Genomic DNA, 26,381 nt, shown 5'->3' on the forward strand with positions numbered 1-26,381 from the left:
AAATAAATAAATCCTCGTAAAAGCAATCCAGATACAAAATTCTGTTTTATATGTCTTTTGCTGAAATATTCTACTTATATTTATTATTATAAAGTATATATTCTAAATGCATTTGCAATAATATAAATGCATGTTTCATTTTTTGACAAATTTTCTGTAAATCTTAAAGCACATTTATCATGATAGAAATATTTGAAGGGGTCCTATATCAGATATTTCAAAATGTTACTTTCCAAAAGTTTTCTACAAGCATAAGTGGGGAATAATTTAAAGATTAAAGAAACTGACTGATAATTTCTGAATACTTCTACAGGAAAAATAACTGAGAGCTCTCTTTGCATATGATCATTGGTAACAAAATTTGTTGATGTATTGATGGATGGTTTTTAAAATCTGGCAATAATTTAAGACCTTATAAACTTGCAAAGATGAAAAATCAACTTTTAGTAGTTAAAATATTTGGATTCTATCAGTAATATTGAAGATTTGTAACACTTAATAAGTTTAACAGGATTCTGAAAACAGGACTGTCAGAAAGGGGAAAAGCGCCACCTATTGATCATAATATGCAAATTATTTATTCGTCTGAAGTAGCCATGTAAAGCAGAATTTTGGAGCTTGGCTTTGAAGCAAAAAACTTTACTAAGTTGAAAATTTTAGCTCCTTAATATAAAATTACTTAAGTCGTATTTATTCTACAGAATATGATCTTTTCATTTAAAGATATATTAAATACGTCTTGAAACACAGCATTTACTGGCCTTATTGCTGTGTTATCTTTGTAAGCAGCAAATCACAACTCTCTCAGCAATGTGTTTGATAAATTTTCTACTAAAATTTTAAAACAGACATATTTTTAACTCAACAATGGACTTTGTCGTTAGAATAAAATCAGTCTTCACAATCCTGAGAAACTTGTGTTAAAAATCAAATTTTAGTTTAAGAGTCAGATGTGGTCAAATATGAACTGTTTGACATCATGCATGTAGCTTAATAAATATCCTTAATATATGTAATTATAAATAGTCATTAGTTACATATTTTACTTTAGAATCTTAGAGCTTTATAATGAATAGTTAATTCATTGAGTGACATTTCACCAAATTGTGTTGAAATTCATGGACCATGTAGGCTGAGTGAAAAGGTAACTGTTATTTTAAAATAAGATTTTATTGTCTTCATAGAACTGGAAAAGACTGACCTTCGCAAGAGATATATCCATTTTTCTATTACATCTCCAATATCAATAGAAAACTGTTTTTAATTTACACAAGAGTATCTTTTTTCCTTTCAATGCATGAAAGATTATCAGGCTTAAATCCTGAACATATCTACAGGCAGAAACTGCCCCCAATCTATGAAGTTATAGGGAAGCAATTTTGAGTAACATTTTAGAATAGTTCTTGCTCAGCAAAATGTTAACCGTGTAAAATCACATAGCCTTCAAAAAAGAAAAAATACTCTTATGTAGTTAAAGGAATTACAGAATTGTAAATACTGCTAATTAGAGAAAAATGTGCTAAAAATTCCCATCAAATACGATTTCATATGAACAGCGTTAATTTAAAAAGAAAGCCGATGTCCAAATTTTCATATTTTCTAAGGATGAGGTATAAAGATTTCAGTTTGTGTGTCTGTTTTACTAAAATGTAATTATAATGCCTCCATTTTACTAGCTTCACTGTGAAACTTTACAGGTTATCTTTGTTCTTTTCCAGATCAATAAAGTAACAGCAGATAACTATTAATATATTTCTTTGCATCTGCACAGTGAAAACTTTAAATATTAAAACGAAATATTGCAGCCCATATATCATCTACTCTTACAAGACAGGAATGACAGTATTAAGATGCACATTCAGGATAGCACTCTTTCTACTTTGAACGCTGTCAAGAACAAAGTGCTTTACAGACTTAAAATAAATCTAGGTACTAATCCATTGAATTTCTGACAACAGGAGCCCAAGGTTTCCATGCACTTAGCTGAGTACTGCATAAGAGCTTGTGCATTATTTATGTCCACTAATGGTGTTGCAATGCGCTTTGTGCGAAGCAGTGACAGTGCAATCTGCTAAGATAGCTGCTGCTGTGGACAAAGCCATACATTTTCTTGAGCTTGAATTTTTGACAGAATACTCTATTAATGCCAATTCTGCTTAAGTAAATGCTGAACAGGGGTCAGTTTTTCCTTTTTTTCCCCTTCTCTTATTATTTAAGAAAACAGTGCCATAAAATTGAAAATGATGTTCTAAGGTTTACTGAATTTTTTAGTACAATAGTGGCCGATAAAGGTCACTCTACTTTTTTGTCTGCATTTATGATTTCGTGTGATGGTCCACAGACTCAATAGGAAAGCTCTTAGCACTGGAAAAGGGAGGTGCTATTAATCCCAGTTTCAGTGCCATTATACTCTTCAGTGGATCAATAGAATTAAATGAGCTGAGATATTAGGAAAATATTGAAAAAAGCAGGAGGGCTGTATTGTTTGACCAGGGTTGGGATGAGTTGAAAATAAAGAACCATCTAAAGCAGCTGTCAATAAATCATGAAAACTATACTCTGAACCAAATGGAATATAGCATGAAGCCTCGAACTTTAAATGCCCATAATATCTGTTGTGCTTTTTTAATTAAACATTTTATTTGCAATATCTTTTGTAGTTATCTTTTTTTAATCACATATGTTTTAAAGAAAAAATGTTCTTAAACTGATATTTAGATGAGGGCATTTCCACTCATAAATTACAAAATATATTTTGGCATATGAAGCACATTATAAAAGAAGTAGAAATATATTTCAAATATTAAAAATGAAATGCAAAATTCTTTTTACCTCTGAACATCTGTATTGGTCTCTCTCTCTCTAGAGAGAGAGAGAGAGACCGAGAGAGAGAGAGAGAGAGAGAGCGGGAATTGCTCAATGGAGAGATCCATAATTTTTGAATCAACAAAATAGTTGATTAAGATAAGAATATTGTTTTCATGCAGGATAGTCAAATGAAGTTGTATTCTACTAGCAATGTATATAAACAACTTTTCACTCTCTCTCTCTCTCTCTCTCTCTCTCTCTCTCTATATATATATATATATATATATATATCTTGATATCTCTCTCTATATATATATATTCAAGATATATATATATATATCAAGATATATCTATTATATATTAATATGAGAAGTTTATCTCTGTATAGATATAGAATTATAGCTATATGGCAAATTTTTCTCTATATTGTGGCAATATTTTACCATTTATTTAAACAGTAATAAGTCAATACATTTTAGTCTTCCTAATAGCAAAAATAACTTGTATTTCCTTTACCTTAGCCAAAAGTAGATGTATCTTACATTGAACATTAATAATATAATAATTTCTTCTTTGAACAAATAAGAGTAGTAAAGACGTATCAATTCCCACAATTCCCACTAAATGAAATTGGAAGTCCTAAAGTCACATTCATGTTTCTTTCTTTGCTATTAAGCCTGATCAGATGTTGCCATATTGTAAAATTACCTTTCAGCGAATAAACTCAGCATATTGTAGTATATTTATTTTCAGTGCTAATCTCTAAGAAAGACCTTTACTTGAGAAAAATATTTCTAATCTCTGAATGATGCGGCAGAGACTGCAAACATTCATTTAGATGTATGTTCTCTTCATCCTGGACATACCAGATTCTATGTTCCTTCCTCGTTTGCTGTTAGCTGTGGCCATTTCTAGATAAAGGAATGTGAAAATGAGGAGGTTTAGTCCATTTTTAGACTGAAGCCTTTAAAAAGCAGCCTTGCCCTCTCTGTGTCTTCTTTCCTCCCCTCTGAATGAATGCAGATTATAGGGATTATAGCAATAGTAGAGCTACAAAAAGGAAGAAGCATGGGCACCAAAATAGCTCCAAGGAATCACTACAAATTGGGAACACATGTCTCTGTGGTTATGCAAGCAAGAATGATAATCAGTGATGTAGGATTCATGATATCTATTGGGTCAATTTGTTACCACTGCTTAGGGTTCCCCAAAATTAGAGATACCATTATGTAAGGGTCAGTAATTTTTGACACGTAATAGCTGTGAAAGATAAACACAATACTAAAGAGCACAAGAATTGCTTTTCACTTATCTTCCAACATTTCAGATTGAAATATATGTAGCAATCTATTCTGTAGTCTGTTTTGCTTTTGATGACCTAGAAGATGACTTTTCACAGAATGACAAATTGTATCTAAGATGGCCCCAATGAGTTAAATTTGACAGTATCCTTATTCAGTTGTGCCTATACATTGCTAGTAGAATACAACTTCATTTGACTATCATGCATAAAAATAATATTCTTATTTTAATCAAGTATTTTGTTGGTTCAAAAATTATGGATCTCTTTGTTGAGCAAATGAGGTTTTTATTTCTCTGAGAACAACTTTTGCATATGGAACACAAGATTGAATATTGAAAAAATTCAATAAGGATTTGGGGTCTCATATAATCTGTTTTACTTCATGTCGATACATTCTAATCGCTATTAAATATTGGTATTATTATTATTATCTGTCACTCTTCTGTTACCCAGTCTGGAGTGTGGTGGTGTGATCTTGGCTCACTGCAACCTCCACTTCCTGGATTCAAGCAATTCTCCCTGCCTCAGCCTCCCAAGTAGCTGGGATTAGAGGTGCCCGACACCATGTCTGGCTAATTTTTGTATTTTTAGTAGAGACAGGATTTCACCATGTTGGCCAGCCTGGTCTTAAACTCTTGACCTGAGGTGATCCACCTGCCTCGGCTTCCCAAAGTGCTGGGGTTTACAGGCATGAGCCACTGCACCTGGCCTAATCTCTATTGATTGCTGATAAGGATTCTTGCAGTTGATAAAGAAAAATTGGTTAATGTGAATGATCTTGGAACATAGCACTAACTCTCACAGATTCATCTTAAATTGAAGGTCAAATTTGAAGGGACAGATTTGTTAAAGACAGATCAATTAGATAACCCAGAATTATTATTTAAAAGAACTTTATTTTTCTTCCAGTTTTAGGAAACAATAATTATATAACAGAAAACTAAAACTAAATTTCTTTCTCTCTAACTTCCACCCTCAATCCCTAATATTCTTTTTGTATGTACATCCTCAATGTCAGTTCGCATTTACTTTTAACAAATGGAAGAAGGAATTTTTAATGTGAATTTATATAATTTGTCTGATGCCATATTTCTAACATTTTCAGATTTCTAATAATAAACATTTAATGCATATTTGTAAAATAAATGAGAAAATATATAAAATAATATTGTCATAACAAGAGTGCTTGGATCCAAAGAGATTTTTGTGCCCCTGTAAAGTTTAACTCTTAAACTTCCATTTCTCAGAGTACAGAGTCAGCTTAACATCTTAAACCTAGTTGCTAATTGAATGAAATATGTAAATTTCTAACAGTGTCTTTTTTCACTCTGAAACTCTGCAACAAAGTGGAAACCAGGGACACAAGCATTCCTATGCCCCTAATAACTTCTAATGTGATACAACTGTCAGTTTTAAGAATGAGGAAATATTATTATCCCTCTTTATGTTAGCTGAATTTCCAGACATGTAGATACATTTGGTAGATTCCAAAGAAAGAAGAACTTTAGGAAAATTAAGTAGCGTCTTAAAGCAATTGAGATTAGTTAAGATTACCTGATGTATGAGCAGGAAAACAGAATGTGACTGTCTAAATTAAAGGTGACACTTACTGGGCTAGAATATTTTACAGATTAAAGGAAGAGTTCAATAACAGAGATTTGTGAAGTGAAGAAGCCAGGAATATACAGGGTTCTGGCAGCAACAATGCATGAAGCCTCCAAAGTAGTATTGTTGCTCATGTCCCATTAGTGGCTCCTGAATTCTCTTTAGTGGACCATGATCAGCACCTAAAATAATAGTATGCAATAGAAACTACAAAGATATAATTCCCAGGGTAATTATTGCCTTATAAAACTTCTATTATTTTCTTAGCATATTTGTGTATACTAAGCCTGTTGTGTTAAATATTTCTTACTGTGGTCCCCGTAAAAAATTTAAAAGTCTGAGGCTCCAAAGCACTGCATTTGATAGAACTCAATTTCACTGTATTCTAAATACCAAGTTGCTTGGGAAAACATTTGATTAATTTATCTTGGGCTATATGTCCTCCCAAACGTATTCATTCAACTATTACTATGTATACAAAGTCCAATAATATGGACATGTAATTGGCTCCTGAATTCACTCCCAGGATATGTAGATTTTCCAAAAGATCTAATTTACTCTGTTTGTTACATTCATGGACTTTGATTTTATGAATTATTGAGATGATTATGATGATTAAAATCTGCATTGTTATTGGAAAACCGAATCTATAAAATAAATTTTTCTTTTCAAAAGTGCACTTAATAATCAGGGGAATAGAACCATGGGTATATAGCAATGATTAGAGTAACTTATTCTGAAGTAGCAGAAATCACACTCTTCTTATATTAAGTGAAAGGTAATGAAAAATATATGCATGCTGAGCATATATTCTGTTTACATAAAAGGGGCTCAGAGTGTAGCTAAACTCAAGAACATCTGGAATCTTGTCACTGGAGATAAGAGTTAAGTTGCAGACTGAGAAGAATGATGGGCAACCTATTTCCATCTCTCCATCTCATGACAATCAATAGGTAATAATTGGTTAAAGTAGTATGGTGTCAGTATTGATTACTAAGCTGACATTATAAAAATTATGTTCCAAAATAATGCTCAGAAGTATAGAAAGTCTTAAATAATTAAAAAATTGAAACAAGCAAGTCAAAATAGTAGAGTATAATCATATATTTACAAGACATATGTATGTGTGTGGTGTGGAAATATGATATAAATATGCAATCACATTTATAATGATGCAATTATGCTTCAAACTTATTTTTCTCATGTTTACATTAACCAAATTTTCTACAGTAAAAACCTTAATATAGTAAGAAGAAACATAATTTTACTTAAAACCATATGTAAACCATACATATAAAATTGTGTGATTTTATATATTTTATTTAATTGACAGTTTGAGTGGTCCTTAGAAATCATCTAATTCAGAACTCAAAACAGAGAAATTAAATGATTTTCTCAAGTTTGAGTGGTCCTTAGAAATCATCTAATTCAGAACTCAAAACAGAGAAATTAAATGATTTTCTCAAGCTCAAGCAGCCCAGGGATGACAGATGCATGTCTTTACTAAGTCAAGTACCTTTTCAATTCTACTATATATAATGTACATTTTCAAAATGATGCTGTTGGGTATGTGAAGGTAAAGACACAAATTGTTTTGAAAAGTAAGTACAATTATGTTTTGCCTTTTAAAATTTAGACCTCATTGCTAATTGCTTTCAATGTGTTCTGTGCACTCAATTTCCCCGTGTCCACTTTGTCCTTATAACATCCATTCTTTTGGTTTGTAAAAATCAATTAGAAGAGCTGTCAGTCATGGTGACCAGTGGGGAAACTCAAGCCAAATTTACAATAGCAACACAACAACATTATATTTAAATCACACAATTATCACTGTGTGCTCTTCTAAATATCCAAACTAAAAATCTTAAAATGATGTCACAGTTGAATATGAACCCTAGTAAAATTTCAATAAAGTTAATTGGAATGTATTTATTAAACCATAACCTAGACATTGTAACACCAGTGCAATATCCATAGACCTGGGGAAATGAAAAGGTAAATTTGGAATTATAACTTAATAAAACTTATTCACATAAATCTGTGTCTCTAGTAAATATATAACAGATGTGCTAATATGTCCTAAGGTAAATGCATAATGGACAAACATAATATTTTTTTCCATAAGAACATTTTATTTCTTTCACCTGCTCATCTTTTATTCACCTGGGTCTTATTGGAGATTTGCTCAGCTTGAATTTGGAAGATACAAGTATCAACTAACTATATAACTACAACTTTCCCTTATATGTTTAAAATTGTTAGTTCATGAGTCATTATAAGAGTGAAGCTTCTGAGCATCTGTAGTTTTTCTTGGCTTGCCCAATTTTTTCATGAAAACGAGGAAAGAAAGTTTTAAAGATACCCAGTATGAGGTATGCTTTAACAGTTTTAAAAATGCTTTGCAGCCTGGCACCGTGGCTCATGCCTGTAATCACAGCACTTTAAAAGGCCAAGGAGGGTGGATCACCTGAGGTCAGGAGTTCAAGTCCAGCTTGGCTAACATGGCAAAACCCCATCTCTATTAAAATACAAAAATTAGCTGAGTGTCATGGTGGATGCCTGTAATCCCAGCTACTCGGGAGGCTGAGGCAGGAAAATCACTTGAACCCAAAAGGCAGAGGTTGCAGTGAGCAACACTGCATCACTGCACTCCAGCTTGGGTGGCAGAGGGAGACTCTGTCTCAAAAAATAAAAAATTTTTAAAATGCTGTGTTTTTAGTGGTTTTGCATTGTTTTTAGTACATTTTTTAAAAAATTTTTCTCAGCAACTATGATTTTAAGTCCCCTTCTTTTGTTCATTGGAAGAACAAGATCAGATTTTTTTTATTGATTGTAAATCTAATTCAATTTCACAATAGTTATGCTTATGAAGTGAGTAGTATTTTCTGTCTCGTAGCTTAGGTCCAGATTATCTAACTCTTAAAGGAAAAAATGATTTGGACAAATATGATTTTTTTTCTAGTCATCATAAATCATGCAATCATGCTCACTTGCAGGTAAGTTAAATGTTGTAATTGGGTCCTACATGTTGTAACTCGAATTTTAGTATATAAAATCTAAGCTAACGACAGAAATAAAACTGTGCATAGAGAAACTATATTAATCATTTCTTTCAGATATATGTCACTTCTAATTTGAATCTTGGAAACTAAATAAAATATAACTACCAAATTTAAAACACCAAAAAGTAAGGTAGCAAGTAAACTTCTGAATAGAATGAAATAACTTGTTATGGAAGGTAAATGGCAGAGGGCAACTTTGTTGTTACTTTTTATTGTATGACAGGATATTGCATGACACATTTGCCTGAGCCATTTCCACAGAGAATATAGAAAAATGGAGTTATATAATATTATACATGATATGATTTATTTGCTAATAGTAACATGTGCTATAGGGAAAAGAATATGTTCAATAATCAAGATGAGTAGAACATGGTTATACATTGAGAGAATCAAGGCAACAAATATCTGTTGGCAGAAGAGAGAAGAGTGAGAAAGAGAGAAACAGGTCAAAGAACCTGGAAACCATCATTCTCAGCAAACTGACACAAGAACAGAAAATCAAACACGGCATGTTCTCACTCATAGGTGGGTGTTGAACAATGAGAACACATGGGCACAGGGAGTGGAGCATCACACACTGGGGTCAGTCGGGAGGAAATAGGGGAGGGACAGCGGGGGGTGGGGAGTTGGGGAGAGAGAGCATGGGGAGAAATGCCAGATATAGGTGATGGGGAGGAAGGCAGCAATTCATACTGCCATGTGTGTACCTATGCAACAGTCTTGCAAGTTCTTCACATGTATCCCAAAACCTAAAATGCAATTAAAAAAAAGAGAGAGAAGAGAAAGAAAAGAAAGAAAAAGAGAAAGGAAGGGGAGAACAGATGATCAAGAAATAATCTAGATCAAAAAAAGTTTTAAGACTACATGGTTACTTTTTTATAACAACTCTTATAATATTTCTAACTGAAAAATTTATTTTATAAAATGTGTTATTTTTATGGAGTTTAAAAAAATATATTAAAGTTTTCTGACCTCCGATTTCAGTTTCCTTAGCTGGTTTAATCTAACTTTTATTTGTGACACTGCTGTGTACCATCTGGTTCCATTTTGTCAGCTATAGTTGAACTACTTTTCTTGACCCAACCAATCTTGCAAATACCTTCAATACTTGCTGTCATGGGCTTGTTTCTACCATTTTGTCCATACCTCTCTTCCTACATTATCTTTTGTCCCACCGTTTATATACTTAATCTGTGTCTTTTTGCTCAGAGTATAGACTTATTTCTCTGCAATTATAAATGACATATAATTATTAGCTTAAGGGTTCCACATTTCTACACAGTTTTATAAAATAATGCTAAACTTTTCAACAGTCTGTCTTTAAAATTATAGATGTCTAGTACTCTAATAATGTTGCATTTGTACTTTCTAATAAAGATACAATTAGTAATTAATAAGATGTGTCCACCTAATTGATAAATTATTTTAATATAAAATTTAAATTAGCATTACAGGTTTTTTTGTTCAGATGAACAGGATATAAGATCTATTTTCAATTATTTATATTTTTATTTAATTTCTACTGTGTTATAAAGGACCACAACAATCTATGTAAAAAATATTAAAACATCAATAAGTTTAAATAAGGAAAAAAAAGATAATTATGGCCAAATTTTCCTTCCAAACTACATTCATGTGTCAGTTAATGGGTATACACTCTGAAAAATGCATCACTAGGATATATACCATTATAATCCAATGGTAAATATTTGCATACCTGAACATATCTAAACATGGAAAAGGTAAAGTAAAAGAGTACCTAATTATATAAATATCACCTCAAAAATCCATACACTGGTATCACACAGTTTTTCTAAGATGTTTCTATGTTCTGAAAGCTAATATTAAGTACTATTTTTCCATTCAAATATTCATTTAGAATTTCCTTTAGAAGATGGCAGTGATTGTAATATTAATATGATTTAAGTTGTTTCTGTGTTTAGACATGAAGTCATCTTCCTTGTCTCATAAAAAACCTAAATGTTAAAAAAAGAAAAAAAAGATTAAAAATTCTGTACTTTTATAGGGAACATACCATGAATGGAGTTTGAAAAACTGTCAGTTGCTCAGGTGAGTGAGAGAGTGAGCAGTGAGTGAATGTGAAGGCCTAGAACGTTACTATACACCACTGTAGACTTTGCAAACACCATACACTTAGACTATACTAAATTAATCTAAAATTTTTTTAATAAAAAATTAAACTTAACACTATAGCTTTTTTACTTTATAAACTTTTTAGTTTTTTTTTTTTTTTTTGAGACGGAGTTTTGCTCTTGTTACCCAGGCGGGAGTGCAATGGCGCGATCTCGGCTCACTGCAACCTCCGCCTCCAGGCAATTCTCCTGCCTCAGCCTCCCGAGTAGCTGGAATTACAGGCACGCGCCACCATGCCCCGCTAATGTTTTTTTGTATTTTTAGTAGAGACGGGGTTTCACCATGTTGACCAGGATGGTCTCGATCTCTTCACCTTGTGATCCACCTGCCTCGGCCTCCCAAAGTGCTGGGATTACAGGCGTGAGCCACCGCGCCCGGCCTCACTTTTTAGTTTTTTTAAGCTTTCGATTCTCTTCCAATTATTTAAAACACAAACATTGTACAACTGTACAAAAATATTTAATTTTTTACATCCTTATTCAATAAGCTTTTTTCTAAATTTTTTTTTTTACATTTTTTACTTTGTGGACTTTTTGTTTAAAACTAAAACACAAATGCACACATCAGCCTAAGCCCACACTGGGTCAGGATCATCAATATCACTGTCCTTCACCTCCACATCTTGTCCCACTAGAAGCTGTTCAGGGGCAATAACACACATACAGCTGTCATCTCCTATGATAGCAGCACCTTCTTCTGGATCACTCCTGAAGGCCCTGCCTGAGGCTGTTTTACAGTTAACTTAAAAAAAATAAAAGTAGTAATATACATAAAACAATGATAAAAACTATAGTAAATACATCAATGAGTAACATAGTCATTTATTATCATTATCAAATATGTACTGTACATAATTTTATGTGCTATACCTTTATATGACTGGCAGTGCAGTATGCTTACATCTACATCACCATAAACATGTAAGTAATGCATTGTGCGATGATACTGTATCATTTGGCAATATAATATTTTCAGCACCATTCTAATCTTCTAGGCCCATCTTTGTATATGGGATCTGTTGTTGATGGAAAAATTTATTATGAGGTACATTACTATATTTGCTACTCATTTTACTAAACACTTTAATTTTCATAAAATGTCATAACCTCTTTGTAAAGAAAATGTTAATTATTTACTCAATACAATTCAACTAATAAGTGGCAGGGTCAGAAGTCAAACAAAACTACAATGACTTGTATTCCCACTATTTAATTTAATTGAATGAAAAGAAGAAATAAGAAATGTTTATAAATCTCGAAAACACAGGAAACTGCCCACATCATTAAAATGACTTTAATTTTCTGTTAGCAAAAGTCATAGCTCCTAATATACTTGAGTTAGACCTTGAAATCCAATAGACCTGAGTTGAAATCCTGCCTCCTCCACCTATCATATAGATTTCCTTAAACCTAATCCTTTGACCTCTTTATACCCGTTTTCTTATATATAAAATTAGATCAAAATGATAAAATGAATTTAAAACATGGTGTCTGACACATGTTACCTGTGTAAAAACTACATCTGATCATTATTATTTTGATTTATTTGAGATTTAGAGTTTTTCCTGAATATAAAAAAAGAAAGTGACCAACAGGCAAATGTCTTTGCCCTTTTCTTATTTTCCTATGCATGCTTCTACCAGAAGGAAAAAATACTACATTTATATAGCCATTGACTTGCACATTCCTGTAAACAGAGTTTATTCTTTTTGAACTGTACATAATACTTTTTATATCTGATACATTATGAATAATATAAAATGAATTACTATGCCTGCATTCTTCCTCTCCCTTCGTAGACATATAAATTCAGAGACTTATATGAACCACAAATACATATTTTTATGCTTAGATGTTATAATTCAACCCCTATAAATGTCAGCTAGTTTGACTCAACTAATTAGAGAGGGTAGAATAACATAAGTAGAAAAGTAACAAGAAATCTCACTTAATATCTGGTTCTTTTATTCAGATTTACTTCTAGAAACACTCTAGTATCAACAGAGTAAATATTAGCAGAAATCAAATGGTTCCCATAAGTGTAATATTTAATCTAATCACAACTTGCTATCTGTAGCATTTCATTGTCTACCTTGGTAGCAATTTGGCACACAACTTTGTTAGAAGTGGTTTTGTGTTCACCATGTTCATTTTTCATGAGGTTTCCAAGGCAAGAGGGGTAACAAGCTTGACTAACTCACAACCAGCAGAAATTTTATTGCCATTCTTTTTCAGTAGTTTTAACTGGTACTTATCCCAGAGGGATGTACACTAAAAGACAGATGTTGGTTGATTCTTTTTCTTTTGTCTTCCTTTTCCTTAGGCTAGAAACTTTTCTATTTCTTAATCAAGAGTAACACATATGCTGACTAATTACTACTCAGAAATTTAAAACTGGATACCGTTTATTACTATATTTCCTCAAATTCTTTCTGTTATATTCAGAAACAGTGAACAAGAGGCATAATCTTATAATTTAGCTTAGCATAAAATTAATTATGTCATTTCACCTGGCTAGCAGAGCACCTAATTTTTTTGTCTTCAAATGGTGACTTTTGTATTATTAAAATAAATGTCCTCTGGTTTATTTAGCTTTATATTCCCATTTGCTGTTTTAATTTCAACATATAATTTTCTTTATATCCAAGAGGATGAATTCTTAAGGAATTTAATTTAAAATATGGAAATAAAATGGTAATGTCATTAAAAGAAAGGTAGAAGGATTTTAAAAATATTCTTAGGTGAGACAGAGTATTTATTCCTCAGCAACAAACATAGTGTTTCTCATTTCTCATACAAAGAACATTTCTCCATCAACATAGGAAACCCATACTTTTCTTCCTAAAATGAAACATTCACATGAAACATGAAACAATAAGAAAGGGGATATTCTAAATGATTAGAAAACTTAAACATTTTGGGTATTATTGTCAAGTCAGGAGTGTCTCAAAATATCTAACCCTGCTCTAATCATCCATAATAAATATAAAGTTATTTTTGATGTAAAACTTGAACAACACACACGCAAACAAAAATCCTTGTGCTTCAGCTTTGAGAATATCACTTGCAAAACATATATCAGATAATGCTAATAACTAGAAAGTGAAAGTCTTTTAAATTGCAGAAGTATTTGCCTTAAAATGAATTTACTTCAGAAACATTTCTTTGATTCTATGCTTAATGAAATAAAGAATGCAGAAAAGTTTCAGGATTAGAATTTATTACTGTGTGTATGTATATATATATATATATATATATATATATATATATACATATATATATATGTGTGTGTATATATAGCTTAGCATAAAATTAATTATGTCATTTCACCTGGCTAGCAGAGCACATATATACACACACACACATATATATGCACATGTGTATGTGTATATGTATTAAATTTTAGGTTATATGCATTTCTAAAAGAATTATTGACCAAAAATTATTCTTTTTTTTGTAGTATAAATCTAAAATATTTTGTGTTTATACTGTAAACATTATACAATAGGTATATACTATGCAGGAAAATATATTTTACAAAATATAAAGTGGGTTGATTAAACTGAAAATGTATGTAATGATATTCCATATTTAAAATAAACTTCTGAGAGGTAATTAAATATTTATGAAATAATATGTGACAGTATATATAAAATGTTTTCACCATGGGCTTAATGTCTTGACTTGGATCAAGAAAGCATTGAATTATACAGCAAAACATTTTATATTTCACAAAGTATAAACAGTATGGGAAGTTCAGTTTATTTTGTTTTTTGTTTTTGAGACCGAGTCTCCATCTGTCACACAGGCTGGAGTGCAGTGGTGTGATCTAGGCTCACTGCAACCTCCGAATCCCCGGCTCAAGCAGTTCTCCTTTCTCAACCTCCCGAGTAGCTAGGATAACATGCACTGCCACTGTGCCTGGCTAATTTTTTATTTTGTGAGACAGAGTTTCACATTTTGTCCAGGCTGGTAGTGAACTCCTAACCTCAAGTGATCTGCCTGCCTCAGCCACCCACAGTGTGGGCATTACAGGTATGAGCCACCACACCCGGCCCAGAAGTTCAGTTAAATCTCGAAGGCCTGTATGAGAATTTATTTACTTCAAGTTAGTTTACTACTCCTTCATTTTTCTTTTTTAATTGAAATTGGGTTGGGCTTTGTTGACCAGCTAGTCTCAAACTCTGACTCAAGCAATCCTTCCTCTTAAGCCTCTGGAGCAGCTGGAGCTATAAACACATGCACTGCTCCTGGCTCTTTAATGTTTACAAACTTTTGAGCTTAGATTCTTTTACAAACATTTTACAATCCTTTACTGAGACTATTCCATGACTTTTTTTTTTTTTTGGTTTTGATTTGTATTAAAAATCTGTACCATATACTTGAAACAACCAAATATGTTGTATTCCATTTGTTTTTAGAATTGAACTTTATTTTCATAAAATTTCTAATAAGACTAATGATATTTGTAATTGAAGTTAGGGATATTTTTAGGAGTTCTAAAAGTTAAGGTTTTTCAATAGTCCAAAGAAGGTACACACAGATTTCTATAGCACACATACACAACCTATTCTAGTTTTACTAATAGATCTAACTTACGTTGCTTTTTTTAAGTTAGAATTAAAACCTTATCTAGATCTGCTATCAGAAAAGACGTATAAGAAGTAAAAACATAAAGCATTCTGAAATTTCTCTATGGGAAGCAGTGTCTTTGAATAGCCAACAAATCAAACACAAACACAAAGAGACAAGTCAAAAATCAATCACTAAGGTAATCATGCAGATCCTTACAGTCATGAGAAAAAAAAAATACAAATGAGGAGTATGCAGAATTTCAGTTTGAAATTTCCTGTGATCATTGGGGAAGCTAAAGTTTCCCAACCATTTAAGGAAAAGTCAGCAGTCTTGCGAGAAAACAGCTATTGGGGAAAACCCCACCAAAATATGTGATAGGAGACAGAATAACAGCAAAGGCTTCATGCTGTTCCCAAACAGCATAGGTTAATATCTCAAGCAGCTGTCCTGATCTCTGTTGTCTAAGCTTTTAACTAACTTTAATTAAATGGAACCTTTGGTGTGCAAGGGTACATATGCCTGGGATATGAATAAAAAAAACAAACAGCAGAGCCTGGCATATGTTTGAACACACATGCATCATTTGATGTTTGATTTTCTGCAACTATATTTTAACATTCATGAGAGGTTTAAAAAGATGAGAGCAGAAATAGAATTGTCTCTCTGGACTTCAACTTTTGTGTACTATTTCCACCATCACAGCTAGTATTAGAAAACACTATAAGTCTTAATTGTTAGATGCACAATCTGCAACGTTTAAATGAACCCTGTGGATTTTGGTCCAAAACCAAACCAATCGGTTGCAAGCTATTTTTCTCTTCCGTTAGATGTTCTGCTGCAATATTTGCATAAATGTAACCGTGCTGTCCATCTTTTAACTTTCACTCAATTAATTATGCTTCCAGCCCCCTGCTGATGGACAAAAATGAGACTTCATCTGCAAATAGCTTCAGCAGTTTACAGCTTATTAAATGCCAAAATCTAGTTAAGACAGTTTGAGAATTCTCATGTCAGGCATTTCAACATGCCATTTTTAACACAAAATTCTTATTAAATAAATGAACCCCCTACTCCAAGTCAAAAAAAACCACTAGTATAAAGGTAATGAACAGATTAGAATTTTATACAAATTGTGTACTTAGCATATGTGGCTTACTTTGAGCACACTTAATTGGTTTGCCTAATAATGAAACAGCTATGAGAAAGACTACCAAGTTGACAAGAAAATAGTGTCTATAAATTACAAACAGCTTTCATCTATAGAACCACTTTTTATAATTTATATAAAAATCTGTAGTGTGAAAGAGAGGCAGATGAATAGGAATTATATACTCAAATATTCTTTTAAAAATATATATTGCATCAAACATCTAATGCATTCACAATCTAGTATTCCTTGTACCTTCTGGAGTTAGCTCTTCATTTAAGCCAGAAACAGAAAGAAAGAATGATATGTCTGTTAAAACAGAATGAAAAGATAAAGCTTCATATATCACTTTGCATTCTCTTATGAAAGGATTGAAATAATTTCATAATTCTATGAAATATATTTAACCTCCCAATGTCTCCATGAGCACTCCTATAAAATTAGATTAAATAAAAATTTCTTTGAGAAATGTATGTGTGTGTGTGTGTGTAATTGAGTATCTGGAATTTAGTTTAAGTGTCCTGTAGATACTTTATTTTCTATGTCTGTTTTTTAATGATGCTTTTATTGATAAAATGTATGTGATTAAATTCCCTCAGTTTAGGGAAAGGGGAAAAATTCTATTTATTATACTAAGAGAATTAAAATATTTATTGTAGCGAAGAATATTTTCATTTAATTTAGCATTAAGAATATTTTAGTTATTGTCATAGAAAAAGAAAGGTAGGTTTTTACAGCGGTTGACAATCAGTTTCAAATCTGAAAGTGGTTGATTTTTTTCTTCAATCTTATTTTAAATCATATGGGACTCTATTGCATTAAATTTTATTGACAAATTGTGTCATGTTTATAGTCTCCTTTTATAAACTACTATGATAGAGCTGAATGTGACATGATGATTTATGACAGAAATGTCATATATTATTATAAAAGCAATTTCTTTCTGATCATATACCAATTAACAGCTTTCATAACAAATCTCCAAATTTGTAGTTGACATTCGATCAAAAGGAATATATATCATTGCTGCTATTTGAATATCTGGGATATATGAAGGAAATTTGTTATTCACTCTTAATGGCTACTATTGTGGAAATATACAACAGCTTCAAATAGTGCTCCGACACTAAGTATTATGCATTACACCAAACAAATGATATAGCCCCCCTTTCTAGAACTTCTGATAAGGAGAAAAGTTTCCAAAAAAGTAAGTCAGGTATTTTCTTTAAGTTTTAATGAATGTTGCATGATTTCTTAAATATATTTGTTAATAGCAAACAAAAGTGTAGACTTCTGGAACAAGATGAAACTGAGATGATATTATAGTCTGAATGTGTCCTCCAAAATTCATATGTTGAAACCTATTCCCCAGTGTAATAGTAGTGATAGGTGTGGTCTTAGGAGGTCCTTATGAATAAGGTTAATGTCCTTATAAAAGAGACTTGAGGGAGTCTGTTTCCCTGTTACACCATAAGAGAACACAGCAAGAAGGCATCATATATGAGGGCCTTCATCAGACACTGAACTGTGGCTCCTTGATCTTAGCTTCCTAGCCTCCAGAACTGTGAGCAGTAAAGTTTGGCTGTTTATAAATTTTTACCCCATCTAAGGTATTTTGATAGAAGAGCCCAAATAGACTGACACAGATGATTTTTCTTAGAACAAAGGAAAATTTCAAGTAGATGGAGCTTTAAGTTACATTCAAACATTATGAAGATATAGAAATTGGTTTTGGACATGGTTAAAACACTCTAGGTTAAGTTGGTTAACAGGTTAATTTGTTTCTATGGTTAATGAACAGCAAGTGAGAGATGAAAAAGGCTTTGTTTGATAGACCTTTTTGTTAACGTCTCCTGGTTAAAAAATGTAAAATTTTTGAATTTTCTTATTTCTCAGAAAGACAAAACATCTATAAGATTCTGTTAAGTGTGTATGGTTGTAATAAGTTGGAGACATGTTCTTAAGATGTTTTTATGGGGTCCATGTATTGTAATATAATGGAATGTAGAGCAACTACAACTGATAAGTATAGCTGTTGACCATTTTATCTGCTACAATTAAAATTGGAAATAGTGTCTGACAGGAGGGTGACAAATGTACAACCCTAGTGTCGCGAGCAAAATGATTTATTAGGAAACAAAATAGTTTATTAGCAGAGAAGTAAAAGAGCAGATACAATTCAGTCCTGTGAACTCTCATTTGTTCATAGTGTAGACTGATGTTCTATATGTGCCATGGCCAAGATTCTAGCAGAGAAGACCTGCTTCAGTCATAGGCTGGATATGAGATATGTTATGGAGAAAGGGGTTCTTCAAGAGGTAACTAGCTTCTCCTATAATTGTGCCCCATTGCTTTACATATTTACAGGTTAGCCTAAGGGGTTCAAAAATACTGAAGTAAAAGAAATGTATAATTAAAAGATTTCCATACTCAGAAAAAATACTGGAGTGTGAAGACTCAGGGCCCTTAACTTGCCTGATAGGAAGATGTTATCAGCCCAAGGTCTTCTCTCTGCAGATTGCCTTAGAGAGTTAATCCAGCTTTCTGCTTAGAAACCTAAAATAGGAAGGAAATAAGCCACCAGGGACATCCAGACTTGTCTCCAGTCAAATAGAAACTTAGTCTTGGCCTTTTAATTACTTTTAACCATTTTTAGCTCCTGTTGCTTGTTGAAGAACTGTATATGATCCATTATCTTTCTTGTTATAAAACTATTTACTTTCTTCTTCTATTATACCAGTGAATGCCCTATTTTCCTCCCCTCAGAGTCAAATGACTCTCTGAAGGGTTGGCAGTCCTCACTCTCACTGTCACATTACTTTCCCCTACCTGTCTTCTAAATCAAATCCAACTTCTGTAGCTTTTGTAAAACATACCCTTCTCTTGGTTACCTAAATGCCACACTCCATGTTTTCCCAATTCTTCATTGGGCACTACCCTATGGATTTCTTTGCAAATTTATTCTCTATCAACTGACCAGTGTATATTGGAGATCTAGAAGATATATTTGATATTGATTGATTCTATTTCACGTTTTTTTCACTTTTTAAAAATTGTACTTTAAGTTCTGGGGTACATGTAGAGATCTTGCAGGATTGTTGCATAGGTACACACATGCCATGGTGGTTTGCTGTCTTCATCCTCCCGTCACCTACATCAGGCAATTCTCCCAGTGTTATCCCTCCCCAAACTCCCCGCCCCCCCAGTCCCTCCTCTAGCCCCCTACCCCCCAACATACCCCAGTATGTGATGTTCCCCTCAAATAATTTCATTCATGTCCATGGCTTCAATGACTACTTACAGGTCCATGGCTTCCAATTGTGGGTTCCAAACCCATAGCCCCATCTCACAGGTCTCCCCTGAGTTCCAGAAATGCATATCCTTCTGCAAATGGATATTTCTATTTAGATTTTTAAAAGACACCTCAAAACGAATAAGTCCAAGATTAAATTCATAGTTTTTATCTCAACACTGGTTTTCTTTTTTCTTTCTTTCTTTTTTTTTTTTTGAGACAGAGTTTCACTTTTGTTACCCAGGCTGGAGTGCAATGGCACAATCTCGGCTCACCGCAACCTCCGCCTCCTGGGCTCAGGCAATTCTCCTGCCTCAGCCTCCCGAGTAGCTGGGATTACAGGCACGCACCACCATGCCCAGCTAATTTTTTGTATTTTTAGTAGAGAGGGGGTTTCACCATGTTGACCTGGATAGTCTCAATCTCTTGACCTCGTGATCCACCCGCCTCGGCCTCCCAAAGTGCTGGGATTACAGGTGTTCAACACTGGTTTTCTTATATCCTCTGCAACAGTGAATGATATCATAAAACCTTCAGTGGGAACTCTCTTCTGTTACATGCGTCTCCCATTGCAACACCCAAACTGTCAGAAAATTCTGTCAATTCTGCCATTTTAAATAATTCATATACTTATACACAACATTACACATTCATTGTCCCATCTATTACTTTCATCTTAACTAATAACATTTGCTTAGACACTTCCGATAGCCTGGCATTTTCTCTCTTCATGGAAGCACCTATGTTGCAACTGGACTTACTTTTTCAAAATAAAATCTTACCATTAAACCCCATATACATTAAAGCTTTTCAATAATTTCCCATTTTTCAGAAAATGAATTTCCTAACACAGGTGAAGTTGTTCTTTATTTTAACCGTGTTATCTCTTTGGTCTCCTCTTGTACCACTTTACCCATTGTCCTTTGTCCTATGGGCTCTTTGGGATTCTTTCTGTTCTTTAGGATTTTGTAACATGTCTACTCCCTACCTTCCTATCAATACCAAGACCTTTCCATGTTGTATATTAACTTTGTCAGGGTGGATGTCAAGTGTGAACTACTAGTTTTACAGCCATCCTTTTTACTTGATGGAAGCCTGAGGATTTGACTCGTAAGTTAATCCTCATCACAATGTAAAATCAAGACATCTATAGACAGATATGGAATCTGAGATAAGCGAAAAGCTATTGAGAATACTATGGCCAGAAGCAAGCAACTGTACCTCATTGTTGAAGTAATTTATTGAGTAAAGGAGTAAAGAGTAACTAGTAATAATAAGATACAGCTGTACTGGAGAATGGCTTTCATTCACATATCCCTGAGGGGTACAGAACCAGTAAAATACAAATTCCAAAGGAATCTGCAGCTGACTGATCCCTGACATGATATTTTGTCCCCACCAATTCTTTGGCACTGTAAGTATTGGAAGTGTGGAGTTCCAGAGGATTATGAGACTTCTATTATGCTTTTGTCATTAATTTTGTGTTCCTGTCTACTCTGTTACCTCTCTTAAAGCAAAACAAACTGGCATTGGGTGTAACCTATTGTGTTCCACTAATGTATTTATTATCAATCACGATTCAAGAAAACCACAGCTAGGCACGCAAAATAGTTGTGTCACAAGAAGAGTACTCGTATGTGTACTGTGCCACTTTAAAATTTTTTAAATTTGAGTGCAGTGGCATGATGACAGTTCAGTACAGCCTCAACCTTTCAGGTTCAAGAGATCCTTCCACACTTAGCTTTCTGTGCAAATTTTACTTTTGAGAGACAGAAAACAAACATTCTTTCTCCAAAAGATGCAATCTAAAATGCTATCAAGTTCATGACTATAGTTCAATGTTTAAGCATCCTGGTTTATTTTTCAGGTCTGAATATGAGTTCTCTTAAGCTGGGCTAAAACACTTGTTACCATGCCTGACCCCTCACTGTGCTCTCCTCTCAAATACTTACCATACTGTTTTGAAGCAGAAACAAGAAAATACAATTAAAGCACTTTTTCAGAAAAAAGAAAAATTTTGTGAGACCCAAAGAAATCACTGGTAACAATAATAAAATGCTGATGGAAAGTCTTGAAAGACACCTTCCCCACCAGAGGCAATTTCCTTGATTAACTCCCTACAACTCTAATAATTTCCTGAGTATCACAGGTGGGTGAATGATGCATATAGAAAAGCTGTTCACTTGTTCTAAATACTCCCTTTGAATTGTTATGTGAGGAAAAAAATTAAACTTCAACTTTGTTTGAGACCTATATTTTGAGGTCTATTTGTTACAAAAGTTAGCATCTCTCAAGCTAATCACACGCATTGCAAAAGCAATGTCAGTTTGTGACTGAGGCCACGTTAAAAGAAGAAAAGAGCATTTCCTGTGGAGAGTTTAGGAGTATATTCAGAAAGAAACAAGAACACTAATTGTGTGACTAATTCTGCTGACCACTTATACAACAGATAATGTGGTAATTGATAAAGATTTTAATTTAATTTATTTAAGGATTGCCATGTGGGTTTTAGAAAGAAAAATAATTACTTCTTACGACTAAAAGCTTTCCGCTCTTAAAGACAATCTGAAGTGAGTTAATACAAATGATAAGCATGAGTTGATTAATCACTGGTCTATTGGGGGAAAATGATAAATGTAGGCCCTGAAACTCATAATATTTTCAAGTTTAAACTCAAATTTAGCAATTTGTACATTTCCTGAATTGAAAAAATAGGAAATTAAAAATGTTTGTGAGTATTTGAAGAAAAAATGTTCTCATAAAATTGCAAGATTAAAGATTATTAGAATGACATGTATTAGAACATATATATATATAGTCACTCTGGGAAAATAAACTACCAAAACAAAGATATATTTTGGGGACCAGTTACAATTAGGCTCAAACTCAACAATAAGGAAGACAATATATTTTTGTCTTATCCCCAATTTATCCTCAATTTTTAAACATTCAGAGCCCACTGCTACCTATTTATGCAACACCCCTTTCACACTAACCTTTTTTGGGAAACAACTTAATCAGTAGACGATCCCAAATGTGTTCCTTTCTCTCCTTCAACTTTAACTACCTGATGTCTATCTCTTTCATTCAAAACTCTGGATTTCTTAAATAAGAGTTAATTTGATAAATGTGCAATGTTTGAATGACTCTTCATATATTAAAGTGTTTTTACATGTAATATTTGTGTATCATATAGCATTCATGTATCAAAGCATTAATTCACAAAAATAACACTAAAGATGCCAGGGGCGGTGGCTCATGCCTGTAATCCCAGTACTTGGGAGGCTGAGACAGGCAGATCACCTGAGGTCATGAGTTTGAGACCAATCTGGCCAATGTGATGAAACCCCATCTCTACTAAAAATAAAAAAATTAGCCAGGCATGATGGTGGGCACCTCATGGAGGCTGACACAGAAGAATTGCTTGAACCCGAGAGGTAGAGGTTACAGTGAGCTGAGATTGCACCATTGCACTCCAGCCTGAATGACAAAGCAAGACTCAGTATCGAAAAAAAAAAGGTGGGGACTTCATATGTCTTCTTCTCTAGTCTACTAATTCATTTTTGAGCATTGCATCACATGTACAGGGGTGTGTGTTAACAAGTTTAATATTATCTGTCTATACCATCCCACTAGCCAGTATATGCTTTTGTAATTTCCTTTGCATGCCATATTCTTTTCCTACATGCCTTGCACACATGTTTTCCTCAAGTGTTAGTCCTCTGCAATGATGCCTATGTTTGATATTCAACAAATTTTTCAACACAACTCAAGGTCTATGACAGTGTGTTTCATTCCTGCCTTCAATCTGTCAGCATCCGCAATCCCCATCCTCTGATACATTGCTTAACAAATTTTATAATAACTTTTCTAATTCATCTATCTCACAACTAAACTTTGCAAACTTATTGAGGGCAGAAATTTACCAATGTTATCTTTGTATAAACCAGTACTTTCCTCAATTAGATACAAAGAAATGTTAGTGGAGTGATTGAGTAAATGCAGGAATAAATGCAAGAGTACATTTGAAGTGGAAATATTATGGTGGATAAATTACTATAATAATAGCATCAGAATCAACATAAGAATTAATGAGAAGTGACACAGGCAAATTATAATGTTTGATCAATTGAAAGTAACTGAACTGTGGTTGATCACCTTTTTTTTTCATGTTTATGAAGTAAAATATTTCAAAGTGTACCTTTGTTGGTACAATTTGTTGGTATACACCATCCTTCTGAAATTCACAATGAAGCATTATTAATATCCTCTTTGATAGAAAGACTCTTTCCTAGCATCACAACAACTTCATTCTTTTTATTTGCTTGTTTTATTAGTGAAGTAATATGTATAAATATACCTTAGACCCATTTCAGGAAATCCCCAGTTCAGTGGAACCCCTTTTAGATTCATTAAAGTTTTCCTCCCAGGATCACTAAAATGAGACTCAACACTTGTCAGTAGATATTATAATAAAAGTGTCACCTCTGCTCCCAGCCCTGTTAACTGGATTTGGGACAAAAGCACATCATATTCTCAGTCTCAAAGCACATACTGTATGTCACAAGAAAGTACTTTAACCTCACGAGATAATTATCTGCCTGCTATAACAATAGCCAATATTTAATTGTTCTTTCTACTATTTTACAAGGCCATTTGGTTCTGTATTAGACAACCAAGTGCAAGCTAAGACCAGTGAATTCCAAGGTGATTAGTCGACTACTTCACACTGTGATGTAAACTTTGATGCTATGTTTTGCAGGATGTCATTCAATGAGTATTTCTAGCAAGGATAAGGCAGGAAAAAACTCCAAATTAAGAATGAATGTCTATTACTATGAGAAGCATTGCTAATTAGGTCTTTCTCGCTTGGATGATAAGGATAAAATATTGTCTCCTAAGGCCCATATATATGGAAACTTACCGCAAGCTGGGAACTACTCCATGTTTGGGAACTCAGCACTGAGTCTGGTCAGCTTACCTTGTAAGGACATGTCTTAGACCACGTTTTTAAACCACCAATGTCCATATGCCACTGGAACACATTTTTCAAAAGAACAAGCTTCTTTGCTATTTGTCTTTTTTAGTAGTTTTATTGCTACATTATGAGAACCAAGAGCAAGGTCTGACACAGGACAGGAATTCAATAAATATTTGTTGACTAATGATACTCATCCCTGTAACCATGGATGTTTGTTTATGAAGCCATTCTTTGGTAGCACAAGGCTGGCAGAAAAGGCAAATAACAAACATCCTTAAAATAGTTCCTATCCAAGCACTAAGCAAACTCGACCTTGCAATTAAAACCATAATGAAACCATCTTATACCAGTCAGAACAGAATGGCTATTACTAAAAAGCCAAAAAAAAAAAAAAAAACAAAAAAAAACAGATACTGGGTAGACTGTGACAAATCTATATTGATGGTAAGAATGTAAATGAGTTCAGCCACTGTGGAAAACAGTTTGGAGATTTTTCAAAGAAATTAAAGCAGAACTACCACTAAACTCAGCAATCTCATTACTGGGTATGTACCCATAGGAAAATAAATAGTTTTACTAAAAAAACACATGCTTTGTATGTTCATCACAGCACCATTCACAATAACAAAGACATGGACTCAGCCTAGGTTCCCACCAGTGGTGCACTGGATAAAGAAAATGTGGTACATATACACCATGGGATAGTATGCATTCATAAATCATTCTGTTATAAAGACATATGCACACATATGTTCATTGCAGCACCATTCACAGTAGTGAAGGCATGGAATCAACCTAAATGCCTATCAATTGTAGACTCTATAAAGAGAATGTGATACATATACACCATGGAATACTACACATCCATAAAAAAGAATAAAACCATGTCCTTTACAGCAACATGGATGCAGCTGGATGCCGTTTAGCCTAAGCAAATTAATGGAGCAACAGAAAACCAATACCACATATTCTCACTTGTAAGGGGAAGCTAAGAATAGGTACATGTGGACATAAAGATGAGAAAAATTAGACACTGAGACTACCAAGGGGAGAAGTTATGGAAGATAGTAAGTGCTGAAAAACTGCCTTTGGGGCACTATGCTTACTACCTGGGTGGCGATCATTTGTATTCCCACCTCAGTATTATGCAATATCCTCATGTATCAAAACTCCGCTTGTACTCCCTAAATCTAAAATAAAAGTTGAAATTATTTTAAAAATGTTTTCGTTCCTATTTGGTTACTTAAAAACCTATAGTGTCTCTGGTACATTTCTTTGTGTGAGAATTTATAGCAGAAATGTATATTCTCAGATGTGATAGCCATTTCAAAGTAAGCATCTATAGATTACTTTACCCTCCTTTTCACCAATCATTGTAAAATACTTGCCACTACTCAAGAATCTGTATATAGCTCTATCCAATCTTGCCTCTTTAAATCATTTAAGAGCAGC

At 33.3% G+C, this 26,381-nt stretch overlaps 1 long non-coding RNA gene across 7 annotated transcripts in view; it reads left to right on the plus strand.

The window, feature by feature from the left end:
• Positions 1-26,381, plus strand: part of LOC118152959 (uncharacterized) — a 328,047-nt gene that overhangs the window by 27,441 nt on the left and 274,225 nt on the right. The gene's annotated exons all lie outside the window — the stretch shown is intronic.

Source organism: Callithrix jacchus, chromosome 1, assembly GCF_049354715.1.
Source record: "Callithrix jacchus isolate 240 chromosome 1, calJac240_pri, whole genome shotgun sequence".
Lineage (NCBI taxonomy): Eukaryota > Metazoa > Chordata > Mammalia > Primates > Cebidae > Callithrix > Callithrix jacchus.